This window comes from Schistocerca gregaria, chromosome 8 (assembly GCF_023897955.1).
Source record: "Schistocerca gregaria isolate iqSchGreg1 chromosome 8, iqSchGreg1.2, whole genome shotgun sequence".
NCBI classification, from domain to species: Eukaryota; Metazoa; Arthropoda; class Insecta; order Orthoptera; family Acrididae; genus Schistocerca; species Schistocerca gregaria.
The window spans coordinates 110,122,571-110,135,362 of NC_064927.1; the positions used below are offsets into that span (position 1 = coordinate 110,122,571).

Genomic DNA, 12,792 nt, shown 5'->3' on the forward strand with positions numbered 1-12,792 from the left:
CACTGTTCGACAGGTAGCGGAAGGCAAGGCGCGCTATTTGCTGCGTTTTCTCGACGACCAGAGCCCGTTGATGTGCATGTAAGCGTAGCATATGAAACAAGAATAGCACGAAGCATTCGTATGGCATCAGGTGGCGATCATATGTTTCTGTGTGCACCACTGGTTTACAGCAAAGTGAATAGCGCAAACTGAGAGCACTGGGTTGTAGTCCCAGTGGCGCAGTTGGTTAGCCCACGGTACCTATAAGCAGTAGCCGTGAGCAATGCCGGGATTGTGAATTCGAGCCTCACGGTGAGCATAATTTTATTTCGTAGCAGCATTCTGTGACAGCAACAGGAGGCTAGTTTTCAGATGTATCAGCTATTTGAGTTACATAATTGTGTATTCGAGACACTAGCTGCGTCTTCCTCGGTAGTATAGTGGTTAGTATCCCCGCCTGTCACGCGGGAGACCGCGGTCCGATTCCCCGCCAGGCGGCATATCCGATTTTTAGTTGCAGCACTATCACCCGCCGAACTTAGTGAAGGACGTTGGCGGCTATTAGCACCATGTGTCTATCACACTGGCAACTGCCTACAGCTCATCCTCGGTAGTATAGTGGTTAGTATCCCCGCCTGTCACGCGGGAGACCGGGGTTCGATTCCCCGCCGGGGAGATGCGATTTTTATCTCACAAACCTGCTAGAGTGTTGCTCGTGCGTGGGTCGGAAGATCAAGGAGTATAGGTGGTGCAAAAACATAAACAAAGGCTACAATTTAGGAAGTGGTTCTCGCATTCTTCACACGAGGAGAATTACGAGGTTTGCTGTTGAATCTGAATCAAAACACCCCAGCAGTCGCTCTGGGCGTAATAATCGAGCTCGGCACAGTCTGCAAATAAAATAATTTTAGCAGAGCGTGGTTTCGATCCACGGACCTCTGGGTTATGGGCCCAGCACGCTTCCACTGCGCCACTCTGCTGTGCGTTGATGCTCTGTCTCTTCGCTACGTGAAGAGAGACACTTGGAAAGTGTTGCCTGCGTCGCTTTCACACGCCTGTCCTTAGTTGCGTATCATCTCGTACAGCTCTCAGCTTGACTTGTCTCGACTTTGCTCGACTGACGCTACGCTGACGCTTGCAGGCAGCGATATTTACCACGATCGCGTCGACATGCAGCTGCGAGATGCACAGGAGTAACAAAGCACTCCACGATGCGGCGACATACGAAATCCACTGCCCAGCTACGCGTCGCAACTAACAAAATACCGACTCTGCCAGGATTCGAACCTGGAATCTTCTGATCCGTAGTCAGACGCGTTATCCGTTGCGCCACAGAGCCACTGGCAGCAGTTTCGATTACTAGACAAGGGCACTTCGCTAAGACACGTGTTCTCCATGGCTCAGCAAGCTCCCAAGGAAGGTAGCTCTCGTTCAGCTGCGTGGCCACAGTGCGCCTGCAGAGCTTAGAGCTTGCCACACATCTGCGTTCACTGTTCGACAGGTAGCGGAAGGCAAGGCGCGCTATTTGCTGCGTTTTCTCGACGACCAGAGCCCGTTGATGTGCATGTAAGCGTAGCATATGAAACAAGAATAGCACGAAGCATTCGTATGGCATCAGGTGGCGATCATATGTTTCTGTGTGCACCACTGGTTTACAGCAAAGTGAATAGCGCAAACTGAGAGCACTGGGTTGTAGTCCCAGTGGCGCAGTTGGTTAGCCCACGGTACCTATAAGCAGTAGCCGTGAGCAATGCCGGGATTGTGAATTCGAGCCTCACGGTGAGCATAATTTTATTTCGTAGCAGCATTCTGTGACAGCAACAGGAGGCTAGTTTTCAGATGTATCAGCTATTTGAGTTACATAATTGTGTATTCGAGACACTAGCTGCGTCTTCCTCGGTAGTATAGTGGTTAGTATCCCCGCCTGTCACGCGGGAGACCGCGGTCCGATTCCCCGCCAGGCGGCATATCCGATTTTTAGTTGCAGCACTATCACCCGCCGAACTTAGTGAAGGACGTTGGCGGCTATTAGCACCATGTGTCTATCACACTGGCAACTGCCTACAGCTCATCCTCGGTAGTATAGTGGTTAGTATCCCCGCCTGTCACGCGGGAGACCGGGGTTCGATTCCCCGCCGGGGAGATGCGATTTTTATCTCACAAACCTGCTAGAGTGTTGCTCGTGCGTGGGTCGGAAGATCAAGGAGTATAGGTGGTGCAAAAACATAAACAAAGGCTACAATTTAGGAAGTGGTTCTCGCATTCTTCACACGAGGAGAATTACGAGGTTTGCTGTTGAATCTGAATCAAAACACCCCAGCAGTCGCTCTGGGCGTAATAATCGAGCTCGGCACAGTCTGCAAATAAAATAATTTTAGCAGAGCGTGGTTTCGATCCACGGACCTCTGGGTTATGGGCCCAGCACGCTTCCACTGCGCCACTCTGCTGTGCGTTGATGCTCTGTCTCTTCGCTACGTGAAGAGAGACACTTGGAAAGTGTTGCCTGCGTCGCTTTCACACGCCTGTCCTTAGTTGCGTATCATCTCGTACAGCTCTCAGCTTGACTTGTCTCGACTTTGCTCGACTGACGCTACGCTGACGCTTGCAGGCAGCGATATTTACCACGATCGCGTCGACATGCAGCTGCGAGATGCACAGGAGTAACAAAGCACTCCACGATCCGGCGACATACGAAATCCACTGCCCAGCTACGCGTCGCAACTAACAAAATACCGACTCTGCCAGGATTCGAACCTGGAATCTTCTGATCCGTAGTCAGACGCGTTATCCGTTGCGCCACAGAGCCACTGGCAGCAGTTTCGATTACTAGACAAGGGCACTTCGCTAAGACACGTGTTCTCCATGGCTCAGCAAGCTCCCAAGGAAGGTAGCTCTCGTTCAGCTGCGTGGCCACAGTGCGCCTGCAGAGCTTAGAGCTTGCCACACATCTGCGTTCACTGTTCGACAGGTAGCGGAAGGCAAGGCGCGCTATTTGCTGCGTTTTCTCGACGACCAGAGCCCGTTGATGTGCATGTAAGCGTAGCATATGAAACAAGAATAGCACGAAGCATTCGTATGGCATCAGGTGGCGATCATATGTTTCTGTGTGCACCACTGGTTTACAGCAAAGTGAATAGCGCAAACTGAGAGCACTGGGTTGTAGTCCCAGTGGCGCAGTTGGTTAGCCCACGGTACCTATAAGCAGTAGCCGTGAGCAATGCCGGGATTGTGAATTCGAGCCTCACGGTGAGCATAATTTTATTTCGTAGCAGCATTCTGTGACAGCAACAGGAGGCTAGTTTTCAGATGTATCAGCTATTTGAGTTACATAATTGTGTATTCGAGACACTAGCTGCGTCTTCCTCGGTAGTATAGTGGTTAGTATCCCCGCCTGTCACGCGGGAGACCGCGGTCCGATTCCCCGCCAGGCGGCATATCCGATTTTTAGTTGCAGCACTATCACCCGCCGAACTTAGTGAAGGACGTTGGCGGCTATTAGCACCATGTGTCTATCACACTGGCAACTGCCTACAGCTCATCCTCGGTAGTATAGTGGTTAGTATCCCCGCCTGTCACGCGGGAGACCGGGGTTCGATTCCCCGCCGGGGAGATGCGATTTTTATCTCACAAACCTGCTAGAGTGTTGCTCGTGCGTGGGTCGGAAGATCAAGGAGTATAGGTGGTGCAAAAACATAAACAAAGGCTACAATTTAGGAAGTGGTTCTCGCATTCTTCACACGAGGAGAATTACGAGGTTTGCTGTTGAATCTGAATCAAAACACCCCAGCAGTCGCTCTGGGCGTAATAATCGAGCTCGGCACAGTCTGCAAATAAAATAATTTTAGCAGAGCGTGGTTTCGATCCACGGACCTCTGGGTTATGGGCCCAGCACGCTTCCACTGCGCCACTCTGCTGTGCGTTGATGCTCTGTCTCTTCGCTACGTGAAGAGAGACACTTGGAAAGTGTTGCCTGCGTCGCTTTCACACGCCTGTCCTTAGTTGCGTATCATCTCGTACAGCTCTCAGCTTGACTTGTCTCGACTTTGCTCGACTGACGCTACGCTGACGCTTGCAGGCAGCGATATTTACCACGATCGCGTCGACATGCAGCTGCGAGATGCACAGGAGTAACAAAGCACTCCACGATGCGGCGACATACGAAATCCACTGCCCAGCTACGCGTCGCAACTAACAAAATACCGACTCTGCCAGGATTCGAACCTGGAATCTTCTGATCCGTAGTCAGACGCGTTATCCGTTGCGCCACAGAGCCACTGGCAGCAGTTTCGATTACTAGACAAGGGCACTTCGCTAAGACACGTGTTCTCCATGGCTCAGCAAGCTCCCAAGGAAGGTAGCTCTCGTTCAGCTGCGTGGCCACAGTGCGCCTGCAGAGCTTAGAGCTTGCCACACATCTGCGTTCACTGTTCGACAGGTAGCGGAAGGCAAGGCGCGCTATTTGCTGCGTTTTCTCGACGACCAGAGCCCGTTGATGTGCATGTAAGCGTAGCATATGAAACAAGAATAGCACGAAGCATTCGTATGGCATCAGGTGGCGATCATATGTTTCTGTGTGCACCACTGGTTTACAGCAAAGTGAATAGCGCAAACTGAGAGCACTGGGTTGTAGTCCCAGTGGCGCAGTTGGTTAGCCCACGGTACCTATAAGCAGTAGCCGTGAGCAATGCCGGGATTGTGAATTCGAGCCTCACGGTGAGCATAATTTTATTTCGTAGCAGCATTCTGTGACAGCAACAGGAGGCTAGTTTTCAGATGTATCAGCTATTTGAGTTACATAATTGTGTATTCGAGACACTAGCTGCGTCTTCCTCGGTAGTATAGTGGTTAGTATCCCCGCCTGTCACGCGGGAGACCGCGGTCCGATTCCCCGCCAGGCGGCATATCCGATTTTTAGTTGCAGCACTATCACCCGCCGAACTTAGTGAAGGACGTTGGCGGCTATTAGCACCATGTGTCTATCACACTGGCAACTGCCTACAGCTCATCCTCGGTAGTATAGTGGTTAGTATCCCCGCCTGTCACGCGGGAGACCGGGGTTCGATTCCCCGCCGGGGAGATGCGATTTTTATCTCACAAACCTGCTAGAGTGTTGCTCGTGCGTGGGTCGGAAGATCAAGGAGTATAGGTGGTGCAAAAACATAAACAAAGGCTACAATTTAGGAAGTGGTTCTCGCATTCTTCACACGAGGAGAATTACGAGGTTTGCTGTTGAATCTGAATCAAAACACCCCAGCAGTCGCTCTGGGCGTAATAATCGAGCTCGGCACAGTCTGCAAATAAAATAATTTTAGCAGAGCGTGGTTTCGATCCACGGACCTCTGGGTTATGGGCCCAGCACGCTTCCACTGCGCCACTCTGCTGTGCGTTGATGCTCTGTCTCTTCGCTACGTGAAGAGAGACACTTGGAAAGTGTTGCCTGCGTCGCTTTCACACGCCTGTCCTTAGTTGCGTATCATCTCGTACAGCTCTCAGCTTGACTTGTCTCGACTTTGCTCGACTGACGCTACGCTGACGCTTGCAGGCAGCGATATTTACCACGATCGCGTCGACATGCAGCTGCGAGATGCACAGGAGTAACAAAGCACTCCACGATGCGGCGACATACGAAATCCACTGCCCAGCTACGCGTCGCAACTAACAAAATACCGACTCTGCCAGGATTCGAACCTGGAATCTTCTGATCCGTAGTCAGACGCGTTATCCGTTGCGCCACAGAGCCACTGGCAGCAGTTTCGATTACTAGACAAGGGCACTTCGCTAAGACACGTGTTCTCCATGGCTCAGCAAGCTCCCAAGGAAGGTAGCTCTCGTTCAGCTGCGTGGCCACAGTGCGCCTGCAGAGCTTAGAGCTTGCCACACATCTGCGTTCACTGTTCGACAGGTAGCGGAAGGCAAGGCGCGCTATTTGCTGCGTTTTCTCGACGACCAGAGCCCGTTGATGTGCATGTAAGCGTAGCATATGAAACAAGAATAGCACGAAGCATTCGTATGGCATCAGGTGGCGATCATATGTTTCTGTGTGCACCACTGGTTTACAGCAAAGTGAATAGCGCAAACTGAGAGCACTGGGTTGTAGTCCCAGTGGCGCAGTTGGTTAGCCCACGGTACCTATAAGCAGTAGCCGTGAGCAATGCCGGGATTGTGAATTCGAGCCTCACGGTGAGCATAATTTTATTTCGTAGCAGCATTCTGTGACAGCAACAGGAGGCTAGTTTTCAGATGTATCAGCTATTTGAGTTACATAATTGTGTATTCGAGACACTAGCTGCGTCTTCCTCGGTAGTATAGTGGTTAGTATCCCCGCCTGTCACGCGGGAGACCGCGGTCCGATTCCCCGCCAGGCGGCATATCCGATTTTTAGTTGCAGCACTATCACCCGCCGAACTTAGTGAAGGACGTTGGCGGCTATTAGCACCATGTGTCTATCACACTGGCAACTGCCTACAGCTCATCCTCGGTAGTATAGTGGTTAGTATCCCCGCCTGTCACGCGGGAGACCGGGGTTCGATTCCCCGCCGGGGAGATGCGATTTTTATCTCACAAACCTGCTAGAGTGTTGCTCGTGCGTGGGTCGGAAGATCAAGGAGTATAGGTGGTGCAAAAACATAAACAAAGGCTACAATTTAGGAAGTGGTTCTCGCATTCTTCACACGAGGAGAATTACGAGGTTTGCTGTTGAATCTGAATCAAAACACCCCAGCAGTCGCTCTGGGCGTAATAATCGAGCTCGGCACAGTCTGCAAATAAAATAATTTTAGCAGAGCGTGGTTTCGATCCACGGACCTCTGGGTTATGGGCCCAGCACGCTTCCACTGCGCCACTCTGCTGTGCGTTGATGCTCTGTCTCTTCGCTACGTGAAGAGAGACACTTGGAAAGTGTTGCCTGCGTCGCTTTCACACGCCTGTCCTTAGTTGCGTATCATCTCGTACAGCTCTCAGCTTGACTTGTCTCGACTTTGCTCGACTGACGCTACGCTGACGCTTGCAGGCAGCAATATTTACCACGATCGCGTCGACATGCAGCTGCGAGATGCACAGGAGTAACAAAGCACTCCACGATGCGGCGACATACGAAATCCACTGCCCAGCTACGCGTCGCAACTAACAAAATACCGACTCTGCCAGGATTCGAACCTGGAATCTTCTGATCCGTAGTCAGACGCGTTATCCGTTGCGCCACAGAGCCACTGGCAGCAGTTTCGATTACTAGACAAGGGCACTTCGCTAAGACACGTGTTCTCCATGGCTCAGCAAGCTCCCAAGGAAGGTAGCTCTCGTTCAGCTGCGTGGCCACAGTGCGCCTGCAGAGCTTAGAGCTTGCCACACATCTGCGTTCACTGTTCGACAGGTAGCGGAAGGCAAGGCGCGCTATTTGCTGCGTTTTCTCGACGACCAGAGCCCGTTGATGTGCATGTAAGCGTAGCATATGAAACAAGAATAGCACGAAGCATTCGTATGGCATCAGGTGGCGATCATATGTTTCTGTGTGCACCACTGGTTTACAGCAAAGTGAATAGCGCAAACTGAGAGCACTGGGTTGTAGTCCCAGTGGCGCAGTTGGTTAGCCCACGGTACGTATAAGCAGTAGCCGTGAGCAATGCCGGGATTGTGAATTCGAGCCTCACGGTGAGCATAATTTTATTTCGTAGCAGCATTCTGTGACAGCAACAGGAGGCTAGTTTTCAGATGTATCAGCTATTTGAGTTACATAATTGTGTATTCGAGACACTAGCTGCGTCTTCCTCGGTAGTATAGTGGTTAGTATCCCCGCCTGTCACGCGGGAGACCGCGGTCCGATTCCCCGCCAGGCGGCATATCCGATTTTTAGTTGCAGCACTATCACCCGCCGAACTTAGTGAAGGACGTTGGCGGCTATTAGCACCATGTGTCTATCACACTGACAACTGCCTACAGCTCATCCTCGGTAGTATAGTGGTTAGTATCCCCGCCTGTCACGCGGGAGACCGGGGTTCGATTCCCCGCCGGGGAGATGCGATTTTTATCTCACAAACCTGCTAGAGTGTTGCTCGTGCGTGGGTCGGAAGATCAAGGAGTATAGGTGGTGCAAAAACATAAACAAAGGCTACAATTTAGGAAGTGGTTCTCGCATTCTTCACACGAGGAGAATTACGAGGTTTGCTGTTGAATCTGAATCAAAACACCCCAGCAGTCGCTCTGGGCGTAATAATCGAGCTCGGCACAGTCTGCAAATAAAATAATTTTAGCAGAGCGTGGTTTCGATCCACGGACCTCTGGGTTATGGGCCCAGCACGCTTCCACTGCGCCACTCTGCTGTGCGTTGATGCTCTGTCTCTTCGCTACGTGAAGAGAGACACTTGGAAAGTGTTGCCTGCGTCGCTTTCACACGCCTGTCCTTAGTTGCGTATCATCTCGTACAGCTCTCAGCTTGACTTGTCTCGACTTTGCTCGACTGACGCTACGCTGACGCTTGCAGGCAGCGATATTTACCACGATCGCGTCGACATGCAGCTGCGAGATGCACAGGAGTAACAAAGCACTCCACGATGCGGCGACATACGAAATCCACTGCCCAGCTACGCGTCGCAACTAACAAAATACCGACTCTGCCAGGATTCGAACCTGGAATCTTCTGATCCGTAGTCAGACGCGTTATCCGTTGCGCCACAGAGCCACTGGCAGCAGTTTCGATTACTAGACAAGGGCACTTCGCTAAGACACGTGTTCTCCATGGCTCAGCAAGCTCCCAAGGAAGGTAGCTCTCGTTCAGCTGCGTGGCCACAGTGCGCCTGCAGAGCTTAGAGCTTGCCACACATCTGCGTTCACTGTTCGACAGGTAGCGGAAGGCAAGGCGCGCTATTTGCTGCGTTTTCTCGACGACCAGAGCCCGTTGATGTGCATGTAAGCGTAGCATATGAAACAAGAATAGCACGAAGCATTCGTATGGCATCAGGTGGCGATCATATGTTTCTGTGTGCACCACTGGTTTACAGCAAAGTGAATAGCGCAAACTGAGAGCACTGGGTTGTAGTCCCAGTGGCGCAGTTGGTTAGCCCACGGTACCTATAAGCAGTAGCCGTGAGCAATGCCGGGATTGTGAATTCGAGCCTCACGGTGAGCATAATTTTATTTCGTAGCAGCATTCTGTGACAGCAACAGGAGGCTAGTTTTCAGATGTATCAGCTATTTGAGTTACATAATTGTGTATTCGAGACACTAGCTGCGTCTTCCTCGGTAGTATAGTGGTTAGTATCCCCGCCTGTCACGCGGGAGACCGCGGTCCGATTCCCCGCCAGGCGGCATATCCGATTTTTAGTTGCAGCACTATCACCCGCCGAACTTAGTGAAGGACGTTGGCGGCTATTAGCACCTTGTGTCTATCACACTGGCAACTGCCTACAGCTCATCCTCGGTAGTATAGTGGTTAGTATCCCCGCCTGTCACGCGGGAGACCGGGGTTCGATTCCCCGCCGGGGAGATGCGATTTTTATCTCACAAACCTGCTAGAGTGTTGCTCGTGCGTGGGTCGGAAGATCAAGGAGTATAGGTGGTGCAAAAACATAAACAAAGGCTACAATTTAGGAAGTGGTTCTCGCATTCTTCACACGAGGAGAATTACGAGGTTTGCTGTTGAATCTGAATCAAAACACCCCAGCAGTCGCTCTGGGCGTAATAATCGAGCTCGGCACAGTCTGCAAATAAAATAATTTTAGCAGAGCGTGGTTTCGATCCACGGACCTCTGGGTTATGGGCCCAGCACGCTTCCACTGCGCCACTCTGCTGTGCGTTGATGCTCTGTCTCTTCGCTACGTGAAGAGAGACACTTGGAAAGTGTTGCCTGCGTCGCTTTCACACGCCTGTCCTTAGTTGCGTATCATCTCGTACAGCTCTCAGCTTGACTTGTCTCGACTTTGCTCGACTGACGCTACGCTGACGCTTGCAGGCAGCAATATTTACCACGATCGCGTCGACATGCAGCTGCGAGATGCACAGGAGTAACAAAGCACTCCACGATGCGGCGACATACGAAATCCACTGCCCAGCTACGCGTCGCAACTAACAAAATACCGACTCTGCCAGGATTCGAACCTGGAATCTTCTGATCCGTAGTCAGACGCGTTATCCGTTGCGCCACAGAGCCACTGGCAGCAGTTTCGATTACTAGACAAGGGCACTTCGCTAAGACACGTGTTCTCCATGGCTCAGCAAGCTCCCAAGGAAGGTAGCTCTCGTTCAGCTGCGTGGCCACAGTGCGCCTGCAGAGCTTAGAGCTTGCCACACATCTGCGTTCACTGTTCGACAGGTAGCGGAAGGCAAGGCGCGCTATTTGCTGCGTTTTCTCGACGACCAGAGCCCGTTGATGTGCATGTAAGCGTAGCATATGAAACAAGAATAGCACGAAGCATTCGTATGGCATCAGGTGGCGATCATATGTTTCTGTGTGCACCATTGGTTTACAGCAAAGTGAATAGCGCAAACTGAGAGCACTGGGTTGTAGTCCCAGTGGCGCAGTTGGTTAGCCCACGGTACCTATAAGCAGTAGCCGTGAGCAATGCCGGGATTGTGAATTCGAGCCTCACGGTGAGCATAATTTTATTTCGTAGCAGCATTCTGTGACAGCAACAGGAGGCTAGTTTTCAGATGTATCAGCTATTTGAGTTACATAATTGTGTATTCGAGACACTAGCTGCGTCTTCCTCGGTAGTATAGTGGTTAGTATCCCCGCCTGTCACGCGGGAGACCGCGGTCCGATTCCCCGCCAGGCGGCATATCCGATTTTTAGTTGCAGCACTATCACCCGCCGAACTTAGTGAAGGACGTTGGCGGCTATTAGCACCATGTGTCTATCACACTGACAACTGCCTACAGCTCATCCTCGGTAGTATAGTGGTTAGTATCCCCGCCTGTCACGCGGGAGACCGGGGTTCGATTCCCCGCCGGGGAGATGCGATTTTTATCTCACAAACCTGCTAGAGTGTTGCTCGTGCGTGGGTCGGAAGATCAAGGAGTATAGGTGGTGCAAAAACATAAACAAAGGCTACAATTTAGGAAGTGGTTCTCGCATTCTTCACACGAGGAGAATTACGAGGTTTGCTGTTGAATCTGAATCAAAACACCCCAGCAGTCGCTCTGGGCGTAATAATCGAGCTCGGCACAGTCTGCAAATAAAATAATTTTAGCAGAGCGTGGTTTCGATCCACGGACCTCTGGGTTATGGGCCCAGCACGCTTCCACTGCGCCACTCTGCTGTGCGTTGATGCTCTGTCTCTTCGCTACGTGAAGAGAGACACTTGGAAAGTGTTGCCTGCGTCGCTTTCACACGCCTGTCCTTAGTTGCGTATCATCTCGTACAGCTCTCAGCTTGACTTGTCTCGACTTTGCTCGACTGACGCTACGCTGACGCTTGCAGGCAGCGATATTTACCACGATCGCGTCGACATGCAGCTGCGAGATGCACAGGAGTAACAAAGCACTCCACGATGCGGCGACATACGAAATCCACTGCCCAGCTACGCGTCGCAACTAACAAAATACCGACTCTGCCAGGATTCGAACCTGGAATCTTCTGATCCGTAGTCAGACGCGTTATCCGTTGCGCCACAGAGCCACTGGCAGCAGTTTCGATTACTAGACAAGGGCACTTCGCTAAGACACGTGTTCTCCATGGCTCAGCAAGCTCCCAAGGAAGGTAGCTCTCGTTCAGCTGCGTGGCCACAGTGCGCCTGCAGAGCTTAGAGCTTGCCACACATCTGCGTTCACTGTTCGACAGGTAGCGGAAGGCAAGGCGCGCTATTTGCTGCGTTTTCTCGACGACCAGAGCCCGTTGATGTGCATGTAAGCGTAGCATATGAAACAAGAATAGCACGAAGCATTCGTATGGCATCAGGTGGCGATCATATGTTTCTGTGTGCACCACTGGTTTACAGCAAAGTGAATAGCGCAAACTGAGAGCACTGGGTTGTAGTCCCAGTGGCGCAGTTGGTTAGCCCACGGTACCTATAAGCAGTAGCCGTGAGCAATGCCGGGATTGTGAATTCGAGCCTCACGGTGAGCATAATTTTATTTCGTAGCAGCATTCTGTGACAGCAACAGGAGGCTAGTTTTCAGATGTATCAGCTATTTGAGTTACATAATTGTGTATTCGAGACACTAGCTGCGTCTTCCTCGGTAGTATAGTGGTTAGTATCCCCGCCTGTCACGCGGGAGACCGCGGTCCGATTCCCCGCCAGGCGGCATATCCGATTTTTAGTTGCAGCACTATCACCCGCCGAACTTAGTGAAGGACGTTGGCGGCTATTAGCACCTTGTGTCTATCACACTGGCAACTGCCTACAGCTCATCCTCGGTAGTATAGTGGTTAGTATCCCCGCCTGTCACGCGGGAGACCGGGGTTCGATTCCCCGCCGGGGAGATGCGATTTTTATCTCACAAACCTGCTAGAGTGTTGCTCGTGCGTGGGTCGGAAGATCAAGGAGTATAGGTGGTGCAAAAACATAAACAAAGGCTACAATTTAGGAAGTGGTTCTCGCATTCTTCACACGAGGAGAATTACGAGGTTTGCTGTTGAATCTGAATCAAAACACCCCAGCAGTCGCTCTGGGCGTAATAATCGAGCTCGGCACAGTCTGCAAATAAAATAATTTTAGCAGAGCGTGGTTTCGATCCACGGACCTCTGGGTTATGGGCCCAGCACGCTTCCACTGCGCCACTCTGCTGTGCGTTGATGCTCTGTCTCTTCGCTACGTGAAGAGAGACACTTGGAAAGTGTTGCCTGCGTCGCTTTCACACGCCTGTCCTTAGTTGCGTATCATC

General features: G+C 51.6%; 26 non-coding genes across 26 annotated transcripts; 9 read left to right on the forward strand and 17 right to left on the reverse strand.

Moving 5' to 3' along the window:
- The first annotated feature begins 583 nt into the window (after nt 1–583).
- Trnad-guc (transfer RNA aspartic acid (anticodon GUC)) lies at nt 584–655 on the forward strand. Its single transcript has one exon. It is a non-coding gene; the product is annotated as a tRNA-Asp (tRNA).
- Nucleotides 656–887: 232 nt separating this feature from the next.
- On the reverse strand, nt 888–959 carry Trnam-cau (transfer RNA methionine (anticodon CAU)). Its single transcript has one exon. It is a non-coding gene; the product is annotated as a tRNA-Met (tRNA).
- A 286-nt stretch (nt 960–1,245) lies between these two features.
- On the reverse strand, nt 1,246–1,318 carry Trnar-acg (transfer RNA arginine (anticodon ACG)). Its single transcript has one exon. It is a non-coding gene; the product is annotated as a tRNA-Arg (tRNA).
- A 732-nt stretch (nt 1,319–2,050) lies between these two features.
- On the forward strand, nt 2,051–2,122 carry Trnad-guc (transfer RNA aspartic acid (anticodon GUC)). The gene has a single exon. It is a non-coding gene; the product is annotated as a tRNA-Asp (tRNA).
- A 232-nt stretch (nt 2,123–2,354) lies between these two features.
- Nucleotides 2,355–2,426, reverse strand: Trnam-cau (transfer RNA methionine (anticodon CAU)). The gene has a single exon. It is a non-coding gene; the product is annotated as a tRNA-Met (tRNA).
- Nucleotides 2,427–2,712: 286 nt separating this feature from the next.
- On the reverse strand, nt 2,713–2,785 carry Trnar-acg (transfer RNA arginine (anticodon ACG)). The gene has a single exon. It is a non-coding gene; the product is annotated as a tRNA-Arg (tRNA).
- Nucleotides 2,786–3,517: 732 nt separating this feature from the next.
- Trnad-guc (transfer RNA aspartic acid (anticodon GUC)) lies at nt 3,518–3,589 on the forward strand. The gene has a single exon. It is a non-coding gene; the product is annotated as a tRNA-Asp (tRNA).
- A 232-nt stretch (nt 3,590–3,821) lies between these two features.
- Trnam-cau (transfer RNA methionine (anticodon CAU)) lies at nt 3,822–3,893 on the reverse strand. The gene has a single exon. It is a non-coding gene; the product is annotated as a tRNA-Met (tRNA).
- A 286-nt stretch (nt 3,894–4,179) lies between these two features.
- On the reverse strand, nt 4,180–4,252 carry Trnar-acg (transfer RNA arginine (anticodon ACG)). The gene has a single exon. It is a non-coding gene; the product is annotated as a tRNA-Arg (tRNA).
- A 732-nt stretch (nt 4,253–4,984) lies between these two features.
- Trnad-guc (transfer RNA aspartic acid (anticodon GUC)) lies at nt 4,985–5,056 on the forward strand. The gene has a single exon. It is a non-coding gene; the product is annotated as a tRNA-Asp (tRNA).
- A 232-nt stretch (nt 5,057–5,288) lies between these two features.
- Trnam-cau (transfer RNA methionine (anticodon CAU)) lies at nt 5,289–5,360 on the reverse strand. Its single transcript has one exon. It is a non-coding gene; the product is annotated as a tRNA-Met (tRNA).
- A 286-nt stretch (nt 5,361–5,646) lies between these two features.
- On the reverse strand, nt 5,647–5,719 carry Trnar-acg (transfer RNA arginine (anticodon ACG)). Its single transcript has one exon. It is a non-coding gene; the product is annotated as a tRNA-Arg (tRNA).
- Nucleotides 5,720–6,451: 732 nt separating this feature from the next.
- Trnad-guc (transfer RNA aspartic acid (anticodon GUC)) lies at nt 6,452–6,523 on the forward strand. Its single transcript has one exon. It is a non-coding gene; the product is annotated as a tRNA-Asp (tRNA).
- A 232-nt stretch (nt 6,524–6,755) lies between these two features.
- Nucleotides 6,756–6,827, reverse strand: Trnam-cau (transfer RNA methionine (anticodon CAU)). The gene has a single exon. It is a non-coding gene; the product is annotated as a tRNA-Met (tRNA).
- A 286-nt stretch (nt 6,828–7,113) lies between these two features.
- Trnar-acg (transfer RNA arginine (anticodon ACG)) lies at nt 7,114–7,186 on the reverse strand. Its single transcript has one exon. It is a non-coding gene; the product is annotated as a tRNA-Arg (tRNA).
- Nucleotides 7,187–7,918: 732 nt separating this feature from the next.
- Nucleotides 7,919–7,990, forward strand: Trnad-guc (transfer RNA aspartic acid (anticodon GUC)). The gene has a single exon. It is a non-coding gene; the product is annotated as a tRNA-Asp (tRNA).
- Nucleotides 7,991–8,222: 232 nt separating this feature from the next.
- Nucleotides 8,223–8,294, reverse strand: Trnam-cau (transfer RNA methionine (anticodon CAU)). Its single transcript has one exon. It is a non-coding gene; the product is annotated as a tRNA-Met (tRNA).
- A 286-nt stretch (nt 8,295–8,580) lies between these two features.
- Trnar-acg (transfer RNA arginine (anticodon ACG)) lies at nt 8,581–8,653 on the reverse strand. The gene has a single exon. It is a non-coding gene; the product is annotated as a tRNA-Arg (tRNA).
- Nucleotides 8,654–9,385: 732 nt separating this feature from the next.
- Trnad-guc (transfer RNA aspartic acid (anticodon GUC)) lies at nt 9,386–9,457 on the forward strand. The gene has a single exon. It is a non-coding gene; the product is annotated as a tRNA-Asp (tRNA).
- Nucleotides 9,458–9,689: 232 nt separating this feature from the next.
- On the reverse strand, nt 9,690–9,761 carry Trnam-cau (transfer RNA methionine (anticodon CAU)). Its single transcript has one exon. It is a non-coding gene; the product is annotated as a tRNA-Met (tRNA).
- A 286-nt stretch (nt 9,762–10,047) lies between these two features.
- On the reverse strand, nt 10,048–10,120 carry Trnar-acg (transfer RNA arginine (anticodon ACG)). The gene has a single exon. It is a non-coding gene; the product is annotated as a tRNA-Arg (tRNA).
- Nucleotides 10,121–10,852: 732 nt separating this feature from the next.
- Trnad-guc (transfer RNA aspartic acid (anticodon GUC)) lies at nt 10,853–10,924 on the forward strand. The gene has a single exon. It is a non-coding gene; the product is annotated as a tRNA-Asp (tRNA).
- Nucleotides 10,925–11,156: 232 nt separating this feature from the next.
- On the reverse strand, nt 11,157–11,228 carry Trnam-cau (transfer RNA methionine (anticodon CAU)). Its single transcript has one exon. It is a non-coding gene; the product is annotated as a tRNA-Met (tRNA).
- A 286-nt stretch (nt 11,229–11,514) lies between these two features.
- Nucleotides 11,515–11,587, reverse strand: Trnar-acg (transfer RNA arginine (anticodon ACG)). Its single transcript has one exon. It is a non-coding gene; the product is annotated as a tRNA-Arg (tRNA).
- A 732-nt stretch (nt 11,588–12,319) lies between these two features.
- On the forward strand, nt 12,320–12,391 carry Trnad-guc (transfer RNA aspartic acid (anticodon GUC)). Its single transcript has one exon. It is a non-coding gene; the product is annotated as a tRNA-Asp (tRNA).
- A 232-nt stretch (nt 12,392–12,623) lies between these two features.
- Trnam-cau (transfer RNA methionine (anticodon CAU)) lies at nt 12,624–12,695 on the reverse strand. The gene has a single exon. It is a non-coding gene; the product is annotated as a tRNA-Met (tRNA).
- Nucleotides 12,696–12,792: the final 97 nt, after the last annotated feature.